Source organism: Oncorhynchus masou, chromosome 27, assembly GCF_036934945.1.
Source record: "Oncorhynchus masou masou isolate Uvic2021 chromosome 27, UVic_Omas_1.1, whole genome shotgun sequence".
Taxonomy (NCBI): Eukaryota; Metazoa; Chordata; class Actinopteri; order Salmoniformes; family Salmonidae; genus Oncorhynchus; species Oncorhynchus masou.
This window is the reverse complement of record NC_088238.1, coordinates 60,674,874-60,689,917: the sequence shown is the minus strand read 5'-3', so window position 1 is coordinate 60,689,917 and position 15,044 is coordinate 60,674,874. Positions and strand designations below refer to the sequence as shown.

Here is a 15,044-nt window from a genome sequence, read left to right as displayed (position 1 = left end):
GAACATATGCTTCTGCCGAACCTCTGATCATCTCGGTAATGGCGTTTGTTTACATTTGAACACCTTCGATAGCTCAGTTGGTAGAGCGGAGGACTGTAGGTGAAATTGCTGTAATCCTTAGGTCGCTGGTTCAAATCCTGCTCGAAGGATTGTACTTTTTCTTGTGGCTTACGCCAACTTTTTGACAGCAGTGCACCTTGACATGTGCTTGACAAAAAATATCTTTCCCTGAGAGAAGAACTCTTCACTTGTTGACCTTTGATAGGAATGTTGGTAGAGCAGCAGAGAGTTCTTGAGATTGCAACAATCCTTAGGTTGCTGACTCAGAAGAGTATAACTTTTTCTGCAGTTGTGCCAAGTTTTTGACTTATGCCTAGTGTTTCCCCAAAAGCAAGTCATTCCCTGAGCGGGAATCAAACCCAGGCCGCGGTGGTAAAAGAAATGCATCCTAACCACTAGACCAACAGGGAGAGAGAATAAGACATTTCGCAGTGAGAGGGCTAAACAGCGATTTTATTCCTTGGCTCACTTTTTGTCTATTCCCAAATGCAACTACTTGCAATCTAAGGGGATGTAGCTCAGAGGAATAGAGCATTAGTTGAACGTACGAAGACCTGGGGGCAATCGTCAGCAGCTCCAAGAAACCATCAAACTCAGCAGATTAATTTCTTAAATGGAACATATGCTTCTGCCGAACCTCTGATCATCTCGGTAATGGCGTTTGCTTATATTTGACACCCTTCGATAGCTCAGTTGGTATAGCGGAGGACTGTAGGTGAAATTGCTGTAATCCTTAGGTCGCTGGTTCAAATCTTGCTGAAGGATAGTACATTTTCTTGTGGCTTACGCCAACTTTTTGACAGCAGTGCACCTTGACAAGTGCTTGACAAAAAATATCTTTCCCTGAGAGAAGAACTCTTCACTTGTTGACCTTTGATAGGAATGTTGGTAGAGCAGCAGAGAGTTATCGAGATTGCAACAATCCTTAGGTTGCTGACTCAGAAGAGTATAACTTTTTCTGCAGTTGTGCCAAGTTTTTGACTTATGCCTAGTGTTTCCCAAAAGCAAGTCATTCCCTGAGCGGGAATCAAACCCAGGCCGCGGTGGTAAAAGAAATGAATCCTAACCACTAGACCAACAGGGAGAGAGAATAAGACATTTCGCAGTGAGAGGGCTAAACAGCGATTTTATTCCTCGGCTCACTTTTTGTCTATTCCCAAATGCAACTACTTGCAATCTAAGGGGATGTAGCTCAGAGGAATAGAGCATTAGTTGAACGTACGAAGACCTGGGGGCAATCGTCAGCAGCTCCAAGAAACCATCAAATTCAGCAGATTAATTTCTTAAATGGAACATATGCTTCTGCCGAACCTCTGATCATCTCGGTAATGGCGTTTGATTACATTTGACACCCTTTGATAGCTCAGTTGGAAGAGAGGAGGACTGTAGGTGAAATTGCTGTAATCCTTAGGTCGCTGGTTCAAATCCTGCTCGAAGGATTGTACTTTTTCTTGTGGCTTACGCCAACTATTTGACAGCAGTGCACATTGACATGTGCTTGACAAAAAATATCTTTCCCTGAGAGAAGAACTCTTCACTTGTTGACCTTTGATAGGAATGTTGGTAGAGCAGCAGAGAGTTCTCGAGATTGCAACAATCCTTAGGTTGCTGACTCAGAAGAGTATAACGTTTTCTGCAGTTGTGCCAAGTTTTTGACTTATGCCTAGTGTTTCCCCAAAAGCAAGTCATTCCCTGAGCGGGAATCAAACCCAGGCCGCGGTGGTAAAAAATGCATCCTAACCACTAGACCAACAGGGAGAGAGAATAAGACATTTCGCAGTGAGAGGGCTAAACAGCGATTTTATTCCTCGGCTCACTTTTTGTCTATTCCCAAATGCAACTACTTGCAATCTAAGGGGATGTAGCTCAGAGGAATAGAGCATTAGTTGAACGTACGAAGACCTGGGGGCAATCGTCAGCAGCTCCAAGAAACCATCAAATTCAGCAGATTAATTTCTTAAATGGAACATATGCTTCTGCCGAACCTCTGATCATCTCGGTAATGGCGTTTGATTACATTTGACACCCTTCGATAGCTCAGTTGGTAGAGCGGAGGACTGTAGGTGAAATTGCTGTAATCCTTAGGTCGCTGGTTCAAATCCTGCTGAAGGATTGTACATTTTCTTGTGGCTTAAGCCAACTTTTTGACAGCAGTGCACCTTGACATGTGCTTGACAAAAAATATCTTTCCCTGAGAGAAGAACTCTTCACTTGTTGACCTTTGATAGGAATGTTGGTAGAGCAGCAGAGAGTTCTCGAGATTGCAACAATCCTTAGGTTGCTGACTCAGAAGAGTATAACTTTTTCTGCAGTTGTGCCAAGTTTTTGACTTATGCCTAGTGTTTCCCCAAAAGCAAGTCATTCCCTGAGCGGGAATCAAACCCAGGCCGCGGTGGTAAAAGAAATGAATCCTAACCACTAGACCAACAGGGAGAGAGAATAAGACATTTCGCAGTGAGAGGGCTAAACAGCGATTTTATTCCTCGGCTCACTTTTTGTCTATTCCCAAATGCAACTACTTGCAATCTAAGGGGATGTAGCTCAGAGGAATAGAGCATTAGTTGAACGTACGAAGACCTGGGGGCAATCGTCAGCAGCTCCAAGAAACCATCAAATTCAGCAGATTAATTTCTTAAATGGAACATATGCTTCTGCCGAACCTCTGATCATCTCGGTAATGGCGTTTGATTACATTTGACACCCTTTGATAGCTCAGTTGGTAGAGCGGAGGACTGTAGGTGAAATTGCTGTAATCCTTAGGTCGCTGGTTCAAATCCTGCTCGAAGGATTGTACTTTTTCTTGTGGCTTACGCCAACTATTTGACAGCAGTGCACATTGACATGTGCTTGACAAAAAATATCTTTCCCTGAGAGAAGAACTCTTCACTTGTTGACCTTTGATAGGAATGTTGGTAGAGCAGCAGAGAGTTCTCGAGATTGCAACAATCCTTAGGTTGCTGACTCAGAAGAGTATAACTTTTTCTGCAGTTGTGCCAAGTTTTTGACTTATGCCTAGTGTTTCCCCAAAAGCAAGTCATTCCCTGAGCGGGAATCAAACCCAGGCCGCGGTGGTAAAAGAAATGCATCCTAACCACTAGACCAACAGGGAGAGAGAATAAGACATTTCGCAGTGAGAGGGCTAAACAGCGATTTTATTCCTCGGCTCACTTTTTGTCTATTCCCAAATGCAACTACTTGCAATCTAAGGGGATGTAGCTCAGAGGAATAGAGCATTAGTTGAACGTACGAAGACCTGGGGGCAATCGTCAGCAGCTCCAAGAAACCATCAAATTCAGCAGATTAATTTCTTAAATGGAACATATGCTTCTGCCGAACCTCTGATCATCTCGGTAATGGCGTTTGATTACATTTGACACCCTTCGATAGCTCAGTTGGTAGAGCGGAGGACTGTAGGTGAAATTGCTGTAATCCTTAGGTCGCTGGTTCAAATCCTGCTCGAAGGATTGTACTTTTTCTTGTGGCTTAAGCCAACTTTTTGACAGCAGTGCACCTTGACATGTGCTTGACAAAAAATATCTTTCCCTGAGAGAAGAACTCTTCACTTGTTGACCTTTGATAGGAATGTTGGTAGAGCAGCAGAGAGTTCTTGAGATTGCAACAATCCTTAGGTTGCTGACTCAGAAGAGTATAACTTTTTCTGCAGTTGTGCCAAGTTTTTGACTTATGCCTAGTGTTTCCCCAAAAGCAAGTCATTCCCTGAGCGGGAATCAAACCCAGGCCGCGGTGGTAAAAGAAATGCATCCTAACCACTAGACCAACAGGGAGAGAGAATAAGACATTTCGCAGTGAGAGGGCTAAACAGCGATTTTATTCCTCGGCTCACTTTTTGTCTATTCCCAAATGCAACTACTTGCAATCTAAGGGGATGTAGCTCAGAGGAATAGAGCATTAGTTGAACGTACGAAGACCTGGGGGCAATCGTCAGCAGCTCCAAGAAACCATCAAACTCAGCAAATTAATTTCTTAAATGGAACATATGCTTCTGCCGAACCTCTGATCATCTCGGTAATGGCGTTTGACTATATTTGTCACCCTTCGATAGCTCAGTTGGTAGAGCGGAGGACTGTAGGTGAAATTGCTGTAATCCTTAGGTCGCTGGTTCAAATCCTGCTCGAAGGATTGTACTTTTTCTTGTGGCTTACGCCAACTTTTTGACAGCAGTGCACCTTGACATGTGCTTGACAAAAATATCTTTCCCTGAGAGAAGAACTCTTCACTTGTTGACCTTTGATAGGAATGTTGGTAGAGCAGCAGAGAGTTCTTGAGATTCCAACAATCCTTAGGTTGCTGACTCAGAAGAGTATAACTTTTTCTGCAGTTGTGCCAAGTTTTTGACTTATGCCTAGTGTTTCCCCAAAAGCAAGTCATTCCCTGAGCGGGAATCAAACCCAGGCCGCGGTGGTAAAAGAAATGCATCCTAACCACTAGACCAACAGGGAGAGAGAATAAGACATTTCGCAGTGAGAGGGCTAAACAGCGATTTTATTCCTCGGCTCACTTTTTGTCTATTCCCAAATGCAACTACTTGCAATCTAAGGGGATGTAGCTCAGAGGAATAGAGCATTAGTTGAACGTACGAAGACCTGGGGGCAATCGTCAGCAGCTCCAAGAAAATATCAAACTCAGCAGATTAATTTCTTAAAGGGAACATATGCTTCTGCCGAACCTCTGATCATCTCGGTAATGGCGTTTGCTTACATTTGACACCCTTCGATAGCTCAGTTGGTAGAGCGGAGGACTGTAGGTGAAATTGCTGTAATCCTTAGGTCGCTGGTTCAAATCCTGCTCGAAGGATTGTACTTTTTCTTGTGGCTTACGCCAACTATTTGACAGCAGTGCACATTGACATGTGCTTGACAAAAATATCTTTCCCTGAGAGAAGAACTCTTCACTTGTTGACCTTTGCTAGGAATGTTGGTAGAGCAGCAGAGAGTTCTTGAGTTTCCAAAAATCCTTAGGTTGCTGACTCAGAAGAGTATAACTTTTTCTGCAGTTGTGCCAAGTTTTTGACTTATGCCTAGTGTTTCCCCAAAAGCAAGTCATTCCCTGAGCGGGAATCAAACCCAGGCCGTGGTGGTAAAAGATATGCATCCTAACCACTAGACCAACAGGGAGAGAGAATAAGACATTTCGCAGTGAGAGGGCTAAACAGCGATTTTATTCCTCGGCTCACTTTTTGTCTATTCCCAAAAGCAACTACTTGCAATCTAAGGGGATGTAGCTCAGAGGAATAGAGCATTAGTTGAACGTACGAAGCCCTGGGGGCAATCGTCAGCAGCTCCAAGAAACCATCAAACTCAGCAGATTAATTTCTTAAAGGGAACATATGCTTCTGCCGAACCTCTGATCATCTCGGTAATGGCGTTTGATTACATTTGACACCCTTCGATAGCTCAGTTGGTAGAGCGGAGGACTGTAGGTGAAATTGCTGTAATCCTTAGGTCGCTGGTTCAAATCCTGCTCGAAGGATTGTACTTTTTCTTGTGGCTTACGCCAACTTTTTGACAGCAGTGCACCTTGACATGTGCTTGACAAAAAATATCTTTCCCTGAGAGAAGAACTCTTCACTTGTTGACCTTTGATAGGAATGTTGGTAGAGCAGCAGAGAGTTCTTGAGATTGCAACAATCCTTAGGTTGCTGACTCAGAAGAGTATAACTTTTTCTGCAGTTGTGCCAAGTTTTTGACTTATGCCTAGTGTTTCCCCAAAAGCAAGTCATTCCCTGAGCGGGAATCAAACCCAGGCCGCGGTGGTAAAAGAAATGCATCCTAACCACTAGACCAACAGGGAGAGAGAATAAGACATTTCGCAGTGAGAGGGCTAAACAGCGATTTTATTCCTCGGCTCACTTTTTGTCTATTCCCAAATGCAACTACTTGCAATCTAAGGGGATGTAGCTCAGAGGAATAGAGCATTAGTTGAACGTACGAAGACCTGGGGGCAATCGTCAGCAGCTCCAAGAAACCATCAAACTCAGCAGATTAATTTCTTAAAGGGAACATATGCTTCTGCCGAACCTCTGATCATCTCGGTAATGGCGTTTGATTACATTTGACACCCTTCGATAGCTCAGTTGGTAGAGTGGAGGACTGTAGGTGAAATTGCTGTAATCCTTAGGTCGCTGGTTCAAATCCTGCTCGAAGGATTGTACTTTTTCTTGTGGCTTACGCCAACTTTTTGACAGCAGTGCACCTTGACATGTGCTTGACAAAAAATATCTTTCCCTGAGAGAAGAACTCTTCACTTGTTGACCTTTGATAGGAATGTTGGTAGAGCAGCAGAGAGTTCTTGAGATTCCAACAATCCTTAGGTTGCTGACTCAGAAGAGTATAACTTTTTCTGCAGTTGTGCCAAGTTTTTGACTTATGCCTAGTGTTTCCCCAAAAGCAAGTCATTCCCTGAGCGGGAATCAAACCCAGGCCGCGGTGGTAAAAGAAATGCATCCTAACCACTAGACCAACAGGAGAGAGAAAAGACATTTTGCAGTGAGAGGGCTAAACAGCGATTTTATTCCTCGGCTCACTTTTTGTCTATTCCCAAATGCAACTACTTGCAATCTAAGGGGATGTAGCTCAGAGGAATAGAGCATTAGTTGAACGTACGAAGACCTGGGGGCAATCGTCAGCAGCTCCAAGAAACCATCAAACTCAGCAGATTAATTTCTTAAAGGGAACATATGCTTCTGCCGAACCTCTGATCATCTCGGTAATGGCGTTTGATTACATTTGACACCCTTCGATAGCTCAGTTGGTAGAGCGGAGGACTGTAGGTGAAATTGCTGTAATCCTTAGGTCGCTGGTTCAAATCCTGCTCGAAGGATTGTACTTTTTCTTGTGGCTTACGCCAACTATTTGACAGCAGTGCACATTGACATGTGCTTGACAAAAAATATCTTTCCCTGAGAGAAGAACTCTTCACTTGTTGACCTTTGATAGGAATGTTGGTAGAGCAGCAGAGAGTTCTTGAGTTTCCAACAATCCTTAGGTTGCTGACTCAGAAGAGTATAACTTTTTCTGCAGTTGTGCCAAGTTTTTGACTTATGCCTAGTGTTTCCCCAAAAGCAAGTCATTCCCTGAGCGGGAATCAAACCCAGGCCGCGGTGGTAAAAGAAATGCATCCTAACCACTAGACCAACAGGGAGAGAGAATAAGACATTTCGCAGTGAGAGGGCTAAACAGCGATTTTATTCCTCGGCTCACTTTTTGTCTATTCCCAAATGCAACTACTTGCAATCTAAGGGGATGTAGCTCAGAGGAATAGAGCATTAGTTGAACGTACGAAGACCTGGGGGCAATCGTCAGCAGCTCCAAGAAACCATCAAACTCAGCAGATTAATTTCTTAAAGGGAACATATGCTTCTGCCGAACCTCTGATCATCTCGGTAATGGCGTTTGATTACATTTGACACCCTTCGATAGCTCAGTTGGTAGAGCGGAGGACTGTAGGTGAAATTGCTGTAATCCTTAGGTCGCTGGTTCAAATCCTGCTCGAAGGATTGTACACTTTTTCTTGTGGCTTACGCCAACTTTTGACAGCAGTGCACTTGACATGTGCTTGACAAAAATATCTTTCCCTGAGAGAAGAACTCTTCACTTGTTGACCTTTGATAGGAATGTTGGTAGAGCAGCAGAGAGTTCTTGAGATTCCAACAATCCTTAGGTTGCTGACTCAGAAGAGTATAACGTTTTCTGCAGTTGTGCCAAGTTTTTGACTTATGCCTAGTGTTTCCCCAAAAGCAAGTCATTCCCTGAGCGGGAATCAAACCCAGGCCGCGGTGGTAAAAGAAATGCATCCTAACCACTAGACCAACAGGGAGAGAGAATAAGACATTTCGCAGTGAGAGGGCTAAACAGCGATTTTATTCCTCGGCTCACTTTTTGTCTATTCCCAAATGCAACTACTTGCAATCTAAGGGGATGTAGCTCAGAGGAATAGAGCATTAGTTGAACGTACGAAGACCTGGGGGCAATCGTCAGCAGCTCCAAGAAACCATCAAACTCAGCAGATTAATTTCTTAAATGGAACATATGCTTCTGCCGAACCTCTGATCATCTCGGTAATGGCGTTTGATTACATTTGACACCCTTCGATAGCTCAGTTGGTAGAGCGGAGGACTGTAGGTGAAATTGCTGTAATCCTTAGGTCGCTGGTTCAAATCCTGCTCGAAGGATTGTACTTTTTCTTGTGGCTTACGCCAACTTTTTGACAGCAGTGCACCTTGACAAGTGCTTGACAAAAAATATCTTTCCCTGAGAGAAGAACTCTTCACTTGTTGACCTTTGATAGGAATGTTGGTAGAGCAGCAGAGAGTTCTCGAGATTGCAACAATCCTTAGGTTGCTGACTCAGAAGAGTATAACTTTTTCTGCAGTTGTGCCAAGTTTTTGACTTATGCCTAGTGTTTCCCCAAAAGCAAGTCATTCCCTGAGCGGGAATCAAACCCAGGCCGCGGTGGTAAAAGAAATGCATCCTAACCACTAGACCAACAGGGAGAGAGAATAAGACATTTCGCAGTGAGAGGGCTAAACAGCGATTTTATTCCTCGGCTCACTTTTTGTCTATTCCCAAATGCAACTACTTGCAATCTAAGGGGATGTAGCTCAGAGGAATAGAGCATTAGTTGAACGTACGAAGACCTGGGGGCAATCGTCAGCAGCTCCAAGAAACCATCAAACTCAGCAGATTAATTTCTTAAAGGGAACATATGCTTCTGCCGAACCTCTGATCATCTCGGTAATGGCGTTTGATTACATTTGACACCCTTCGATAGCTCAGTTGGTAGAGCGGAGGACTGTAGGTGAAATTGCTGTAATCCTTAGGTCGCTGGTTCAAATCCTGCTCGAAGGATTGTACTTTTTCTTGTGGCTTACGCCAACTTTTTGACAGCAGTGCACCTTGACATGTGCTTGACAAAAAATATCTTTCCCTGAGAGAAGAACTCTTCACTTGTTGACCTTTGATAGGAATGTTGGTAGAGCAGCAGAGAGTTCTTGAGATTGCAACAATCCTTAGGTTGCTGACTCAGAAGAGTATAACTTTTTCTGCAGTTGTGCCAAGTTTTTGACTTATGCCTAGTGTTTCCCCAAAAGCAAGTCATTCCCTGAGCGGGAATCAAACCCAGGCCGCGGTGGTAAAAGAAATGAATCCTAACCACTAGACCAACAGGGAGAGAGAATAAGACATTTCGCAGTGAGAGGGCTAAACAGCGATTTTATTCCTCGGCTCACTTTTTGTCTATTCCCAAATGCAACTACTTGCAATCTAAGGGGATGTAGCTCAGAGGAATAGAGCATTAGTTGAACGTACGAAGACCTGGGGGCAATCGTCAGCAGCTCCAAGAAACCATCAAACTCAGCAGATTAATTTCTTAAAGGGAACATATGCTTCTGCCGAACCTCTGATCATCTCGGTAATGGCGTTTGATTACATTTGACACCCTTCGATAGCTCAGTTGGTAGAGCGGAGGACTGTAGGTGAAATTGCTGTAATCCTTAGGTCGCTGGTTCAAATCCTGCTCGAAGGATTGTACTTTTTCTTGTGGCTTAAGCCAACTTTTTGACAGCAGTGCACCTTGACAAGTGCTTGACAAAAAATATCTTTCCCTGAGAGAAGAACTCTTCACTTGTTGACCTTTGATAGGAATGTTGGTAGAGCAGCAGAGAGTTCTCGAGATTGCAACAATCCTTAGGTTGCTGACTCAGAAGAGTATAACTTTTTCTGCAGTTGTGCCAAGTTTTTGACTTATGCCTAGTGTTTCCCCAAAAGCAAGTCATTCCCTGAGCGGGAATCAAACCCAGGCCGCGGTGGTAAAAGAAATGAATCCTAACCACTAGACCAACAGGGAGAGAGAATAAGACATTTCGCAGTGAGAGGGCTAAACAGCGATTTTATTCCTCGGCTCACTTTTTGTCTATTCCCAAATGCAACTACTTGCAATCTAAGGGGATGTAGCTCAGAGGAATAGAGCATTAGTTGAACGTACGAAGACCTGGGGGCAATCGTCAGCAGCTCCAAGAAACCATCAAATTCAGCAGATTAATTTCTTAAATGGAACATATGCTTCTGCCGAACCTCTGATCATCTCGGTAATGGCGTTTGATTACATTTGACACCCTTCGATAGCTCAGTTGGTAGAGCGGAGGACTGTAGGTGAAATTGCTGTAATCCTTAGGTCGCTGGTTCAAATCCTGCTCGAAGGATTGTACTTTTTCTTGTGGCTTAAGCCAACTTTTTGACAGCAGTGCACCTTGACATGTGCTTGACAAAAAATATCTTTCCCTGAGAGAAGAACTCTTCACTTGTTGACCTTTGATAGGAATGTTGGTAGAGCAGCAGAGAGTTCTCGAGATTGCAACAATCCTTAGGTTGCTGACTCAGAAGAGTATAACTTTTTCTGCAGTTGTGCCAAGTTTTTGACTTATGCCTAGTGTTTCCCCAAAAGCAAGTCATTCCCTGAGCGGGAATCAAACCCAGGCCGCGGTGGTAAAAGAAATGAATCCTAACCACTAGACCAACAGGGAGAGAGAATAAGACATTTCGCAGTGAGAGGGCTAAACAGCGATTTTATTCCTCGGCTCACTTTTTGTCTATTCCCAAATGCAACTACTTGCAATCTAAGGGGATGTAGCTCAGAGGAATAGAGCATTAGTTGAACGTACGAAGACCTGGGGGCAATCGTCAGCAGCTCCAAGAAACCATCAAACTCAGCAGATTAATTTCTTAAAGGGAACATATGCTTCTGCCGAACCTCTGATCATCTCGGTAATGGCGTTTGATTACATTTGACACCCTTCGATAGCTCAGTTGGTAGAGCGGAGGACTGTAGGTGAAATTGCTGTAATCCTTAGGTCGCTGGTTCAAATCCTGCTCGAAGGATTGTACTTTTTCTTGTGGCTTACGCCAACTTTTTGACAGCAGTGCACCTTGACAAGTGCTTGACAAAAAATATCTTTCCCTGAGAGAAGAACTCTTCACTTGTTGACCTTTGATAGGAATGTTGGTAGAGCAGCAGAGAGTTCTCGAGATTGCAACAATCCTTAGGTTGCTGACTCAGAAGAGTATAACTTTTTCTGCAGTTGTGCCAAGTTTTTGACTTATGCCTAGTGTTTCCCCAAAAGCAAGTCATTCCCTGAGCGGGAATCAAACCCAGGCCGCGGTGGTAAAAGAAATGAATCCTAACCACTAGACCAACAGGGAGAGAGAATAAGACATTTCGCAGTGAGAGGGCTAAACAGCGATTTTATTCCTCGGCTCACTTTTTGTCTATTCCCAAATGCAACTACTTGCAATCTAAGGGGATGTAGCTCAGAGGAATAGAGCATTAGTTGAACGTACGAAGACCTGGGGGCAATCGTCAGCAGCTCCAAGAAACCATCAAACTCAGCAGATTAATTTCTTAAAGGGAACATATGCTTCTGCCGAACCTCTGATCATCTCGGTAATGGCGTTTGATTACATTTGACACCCTTGATAGCTCAGTTGGTAGAGCGGAGGACTGTAGGTGAAATTGCTGTAATCCTTAGGTCGCTGGTTCAAATCCTGCTCGAAGGATTGTACTTTTTCTTGTGGCTTACGCCAACTTTTTGACAGCAGTGCACCTTGACATGTGCTTGACAAAAAATATCTTTCCCTGAGAGAAGAACTCTTCACTTGTTGACCTTTGATAGGAATGTTGGTAGAGCAGCAGAGAGTTCTTGAGATTGCAACAATCCTTAGGTTGCTGACTCAGAAGAGTATAACTTTTTCTGCAGTTGCCAAGTTTTTGACTTATGCCTAGTGTTTCCCCAAAAGCAAGTCATTCCCTGAGCGGGAATCAAACCCAGGCCGCGGTGGTAAAAGAAATGAATCCTAACCACTAGACCAACAGGGAGAGAGAATAAGACATTTCGCAGTGAGAGGGCTAAACAGCGATTTTATTCCTCGGCTCACTTTTTGTCTATTCCCAAATGCAACTACTTGCAATCTAAGGGGATGTAGCTCAGAGGAATAGAGCATTAGTTGAACGTACGAAGACCTGGGGGCAATCGTCAGCAGCTCCAAGAAACCATCAAACTCAGCAGATTAATTTCTTAAAGGGAACATATGCTTCTGCCGAACCTCTGATCATCTCGGTAATGGCGTTTGATTACATTTGACACCCTTCGATAGCTCAGTTGGTAGAGCGGAGGACTGTAGGTGAAATTGCTGTAATCCTTAGGTCGCTGGTTCAAATCCTGCTCGAAGGATTGTACTTTTTCTTGTGGCTTACGCCAACTTTTTGACAGCAGTGCACCTTGACATGTGCTTGACAAAAAATATCTTTCCCTGAGAGAAGAACTCTTCACTTGTTGACCTTTGATAGGAATGTTGGTAGAGCAGCAGAGAGTTCTCGAGATTGCAACAATCCTTAGGTTGCTGACTCAGAAGAGTATAACTTTTTCTGCAGTTGTGCCAAGTTTTTGACTTATGCCTAGTGTTTCCCCAAAAGCAAGTCATTCCCTGAGCGGGAATCAAACCCAGGCCGCGGTGGTAAAAGAAATGAATCCTAACCACTAGACCAACAGGGAGAGAGAATAAGACATTTCGCAGTGAGAGGGCTAAACAGCGATTTTATTCCTCGGCTCACTTTTTGTCTATTCCCAAATGCAACTACTTGCAATCTAAGGGGATGTAGCTCAGAGGAATAGAGCATTAGTTGAACGTACGAAGACCTGGGGGCAATCGTCAGCAGCTCCAAGAAACCATCAAACTCAGCAGATTAATTTCTTAAAGGGAACATATGCTTCTGCCGAACCTCTGATCATCTCGGTAATGGCGTTTGATTACATTTGACACCCTTCGATAGCTCAGTTGGTAGAGCGGAGGACTGTAGGTGAAATTGCTGTAATCCTTAGGTCGCTGGTTCAAATCCTGCTCGAAGGATTGTACTTTTTCTTGTGGCTTACGCCAACTTTTTGACAGCAGTGCACCTTGACATGTGCTTGACAAAAAATATCTTTCCCTGAGAGAAGAACTCTTCACTTGTTGACCTTTGATAGGAATGTTGGTAGAGCAGCAGAGAGTTCTCGAGATTGCAACAATCCTTAGGTTGCTGACTCAGAAGAGTATAACTTTTTCTGCAGTTGTGCCAAGTTTTTGACTTATGCCTAGTGTTTCCCCAAAAGCAAGTCATTCCCTGAGCGGGAATCAAACCCAGGCCGCGGTGGTAAAAGAAATGAATCCTAACCACTAGACCAACAGGGAGAGAGAATAAGACATTTCGCAGTGAGAGGGCTAAACAGCGATTTTATTCCTCGGCTCACTTTTTGTCTATTCCCAAATGCAACTACTTGCAATCTAAGGGGATGTAGCTCAGAGGAATAGAGCATTAGTTGAACGTACGAAGACCTGGGGGCAATCGTCAGCAGCTCCAAGAAACCATCAAACTCAGCAGATTAATTTCTTAAAGGGAACATATGCTTCTGCCGAACCTCTGATCATCTCGGTAATGGCGTTTGATTACATTTGACACCCTTCGATAGCTCAGTTGGTAGAGCGGAGGACTGTAGGTGAAATTGCTGTAATCCTTAGGTCGCTGGTTCAAATCCTGCTCGAAGGATTGTACTTTTTCTTGTGGCTTACGCCAACTTTTTGACAGCAGTGCACCTTGACATGTGCTTGACAAAAAATATCTTTCCCTGAGAGAAGAACTCTTCACTTGTTGACCTTTGATAGGAATGTTGGTAGAGCAGCAGAGAGTTCTCGAGATTGCAACAATCCTTAGGTTGCTGACTCAGAAGAGTATAACTTTTTCTGCAGTTGTGCCAAGTTTTTGACTTATGCCTAGTGTTTCCCCAAAAGCAAGTCATTCCCTGAGCGGGAATCAAACCCAGGCCGCGGTGGTAAAAGAAATGAATCCTAACCACTAGACCAACAGGGAGAGAGAATAAGACATTTCGCAGTGAGAGGGCTAAACAGCGATTTTATTCCTCGGCTCACTTTTTGTCTATTCCCAAATGCAACTACTTGCAATCTAAGGGGATGTAGCTCAGAGGAATAGAGCATTAGTTGAACGTACGAAGACCTGGGGGCAATCGTCAGCAGCTCCAAGAAACCATCAAACTCAGCAGATTAATTTCTTAAATGGAACATATGCTTCTGCCGAACCTCTGATCATCTCGGTAATGGCGTTTGATTACATTTGACACCCTTCGATAGCTCAGTTGGTAGAGCGGAGGACTGTAGGTGAAATTGCTGTAATCCTTAGGTCGCTGGTTCAAATCCTGCTCGAAGGATTGTACTTTTTCTTGTGGCTTAAGCCAACTTTTTGACAGCAGTGCACCTTGACATGTGCTTGACAAAAAATATCTTTCCCTGAGAGAAGAACTCTTCACTTGTTGACCTTTGATAGGAATGTTGGTAGAGCAGCAGAGAGTTCTCGAGATTGCAACAATCCTTAGGTTGCTGACTCAGAAGAGTATAACTTTTTCTGCAGTTGTGCCAAGTTTTTGACTTATGCCTAGTGTTTCCCCAAAAGCAAGTCATTCCCTGAGCGGGAATCAAACCCAGGCCGCGGTGGTAAAAGAAATGAATCCTAACCACTAGACCAACAGGGAGAGAGAATAAGACATTTCGCAGTGAGAGGGCTAAACAGCGATTTTATTCCTCGGCTCACTTTTTGTCTATTCCCAAATGCAACTACTTGCAATCTAAGGGGATGTAGCTCAGAGGAATAGAGCATTAGTTGAACGTACGAAGACCTGGGGGCAATCGTCAGCAGCTCCAAGAAACCATCAAACTCAGCAGATTAATTTCTTAAAGGGAACATATGCTTCTGCCGAACCTCTGATCATCTCGGTAATGGCGTTTGATTACATTTGACACCCTTCGATAGCTCAGTTGGTAGAGCGGAGGACTGTAGGTGAAATTGCTGTAATCCTTAGGTCGCTGGTTCAAATCCTGCTCGAAGGATTGTACTTTTTCTTGTGGCTTACGCCAACTTTTTGA

General features: G+C 43.9%; 17 non-coding genes across 17 annotated transcripts; all 17 read left to right on the top strand.

Moving 5' to 3' along the window:
• The first annotated feature begins 62 nt into the window (after window positions 1-62).
• trnay-gua (transfer RNA tyrosine (anticodon GUA)) lies at window positions 63-149 on the top strand. The gene is given in 2 exon segments: window positions 63-99; window positions 114-149. It is a non-coding gene; the product is annotated as a tRNA-Tyr (tRNA).
• A 3,288-nt stretch (window positions 150-3,437) lies between these two features.
• On the top strand, window positions 3,438-3,524 carry trnay-gua (transfer RNA tyrosine (anticodon GUA)). The gene is given in 2 exon segments: window positions 3,438-3,474; window positions 3,489-3,524. It is a non-coding gene; the product is annotated as a tRNA-Tyr (tRNA).
• Window positions 3,525-4,113: 589 nt separating this feature from the next.
• On the top strand, window positions 4,114-4,200 carry trnay-gua (transfer RNA tyrosine (anticodon GUA)). Its single transcript is given in 2 exon segments — window positions 4,114-4,150; window positions 4,165-4,200. It is a non-coding gene; the product is annotated as a tRNA-Tyr (tRNA).
• Window positions 4,201-4,788: 588 nt separating this feature from the next.
• trnay-gua (transfer RNA tyrosine (anticodon GUA)) lies at window positions 4,789-4,875 on the top strand. Its single transcript is given in 2 exon segments — window positions 4,789-4,825; window positions 4,840-4,875. It is a non-coding gene; the product is annotated as a tRNA-Tyr (tRNA).
• A 588-nt stretch (window positions 4,876-5,463) lies between these two features.
• On the top strand, window positions 5,464-5,550 carry trnay-gua (transfer RNA tyrosine (anticodon GUA)). Its single transcript is given in 2 exon segments — window positions 5,464-5,500; window positions 5,515-5,550. It is a non-coding gene; the product is annotated as a tRNA-Tyr (tRNA).
• Window positions 5,551-6,813: 1,263 nt separating this feature from the next.
• trnay-gua (transfer RNA tyrosine (anticodon GUA)) lies at window positions 6,814-6,900 on the top strand. The gene is given in 2 exon segments: window positions 6,814-6,850; window positions 6,865-6,900. It is a non-coding gene; the product is annotated as a tRNA-Tyr (tRNA).
• Window positions 6,901-7,489: 589 nt separating this feature from the next.
• Window positions 7,490-7,576, top strand: trnay-gua (transfer RNA tyrosine (anticodon GUA)). Its single transcript is given in 2 exon segments — window positions 7,490-7,526; window positions 7,541-7,576. It is a non-coding gene; the product is annotated as a tRNA-Tyr (tRNA).
• A 588-nt stretch (window positions 7,577-8,164) lies between these two features.
• trnay-gua (transfer RNA tyrosine (anticodon GUA)) lies at window positions 8,165-8,251 on the top strand. The gene is given in 2 exon segments: window positions 8,165-8,201; window positions 8,216-8,251. It is a non-coding gene; the product is annotated as a tRNA-Tyr (tRNA).
• Window positions 8,252-8,840: 589 nt separating this feature from the next.
• On the top strand, window positions 8,841-8,927 carry trnay-gua (transfer RNA tyrosine (anticodon GUA)). The gene is given in 2 exon segments: window positions 8,841-8,877; window positions 8,892-8,927. It is a non-coding gene; the product is annotated as a tRNA-Tyr (tRNA).
• A 589-nt stretch (window positions 8,928-9,516) lies between these two features.
• On the top strand, window positions 9,517-9,603 carry trnay-gua (transfer RNA tyrosine (anticodon GUA)). The gene is given in 2 exon segments: window positions 9,517-9,553; window positions 9,568-9,603. It is a non-coding gene; the product is annotated as a tRNA-Tyr (tRNA).
• A 589-nt stretch (window positions 9,604-10,192) lies between these two features.
• On the top strand, window positions 10,193-10,279 carry trnay-gua (transfer RNA tyrosine (anticodon GUA)). The gene is given in 2 exon segments: window positions 10,193-10,229; window positions 10,244-10,279. It is a non-coding gene; the product is annotated as a tRNA-Tyr (tRNA).
• Window positions 10,280-10,868: 589 nt separating this feature from the next.
• trnay-gua (transfer RNA tyrosine (anticodon GUA)) lies at window positions 10,869-10,955 on the top strand. Its single transcript is given in 2 exon segments — window positions 10,869-10,905; window positions 10,920-10,955. It is a non-coding gene; the product is annotated as a tRNA-Tyr (tRNA).
• Window positions 10,956-12,217: 1,262 nt separating this feature from the next.
• Window positions 12,218-12,304, top strand: trnay-gua (transfer RNA tyrosine (anticodon GUA)). The gene is given in 2 exon segments: window positions 12,218-12,254; window positions 12,269-12,304. It is a non-coding gene; the product is annotated as a tRNA-Tyr (tRNA).
• A 589-nt stretch (window positions 12,305-12,893) lies between these two features.
• On the top strand, window positions 12,894-12,980 carry trnay-gua (transfer RNA tyrosine (anticodon GUA)). Its single transcript is given in 2 exon segments — window positions 12,894-12,930; window positions 12,945-12,980. It is a non-coding gene; the product is annotated as a tRNA-Tyr (tRNA).
• A 589-nt stretch (window positions 12,981-13,569) lies between these two features.
• On the top strand, window positions 13,570-13,656 carry trnay-gua (transfer RNA tyrosine (anticodon GUA)). Its single transcript is given in 2 exon segments — window positions 13,570-13,606; window positions 13,621-13,656. It is a non-coding gene; the product is annotated as a tRNA-Tyr (tRNA).
• A 589-nt stretch (window positions 13,657-14,245) lies between these two features.
• trnay-gua (transfer RNA tyrosine (anticodon GUA)) lies at window positions 14,246-14,332 on the top strand. Its single transcript is given in 2 exon segments — window positions 14,246-14,282; window positions 14,297-14,332. It is a non-coding gene; the product is annotated as a tRNA-Tyr (tRNA).
• Window positions 14,333-14,921: 589 nt separating this feature from the next.
• Window positions 14,922-15,008, top strand: trnay-gua (transfer RNA tyrosine (anticodon GUA)). The gene is given in 2 exon segments: window positions 14,922-14,958; window positions 14,973-15,008. It is a non-coding gene; the product is annotated as a tRNA-Tyr (tRNA).
• The last annotated feature ends 36 nt before the right edge of the window (window positions 15,009-15,044 follow it).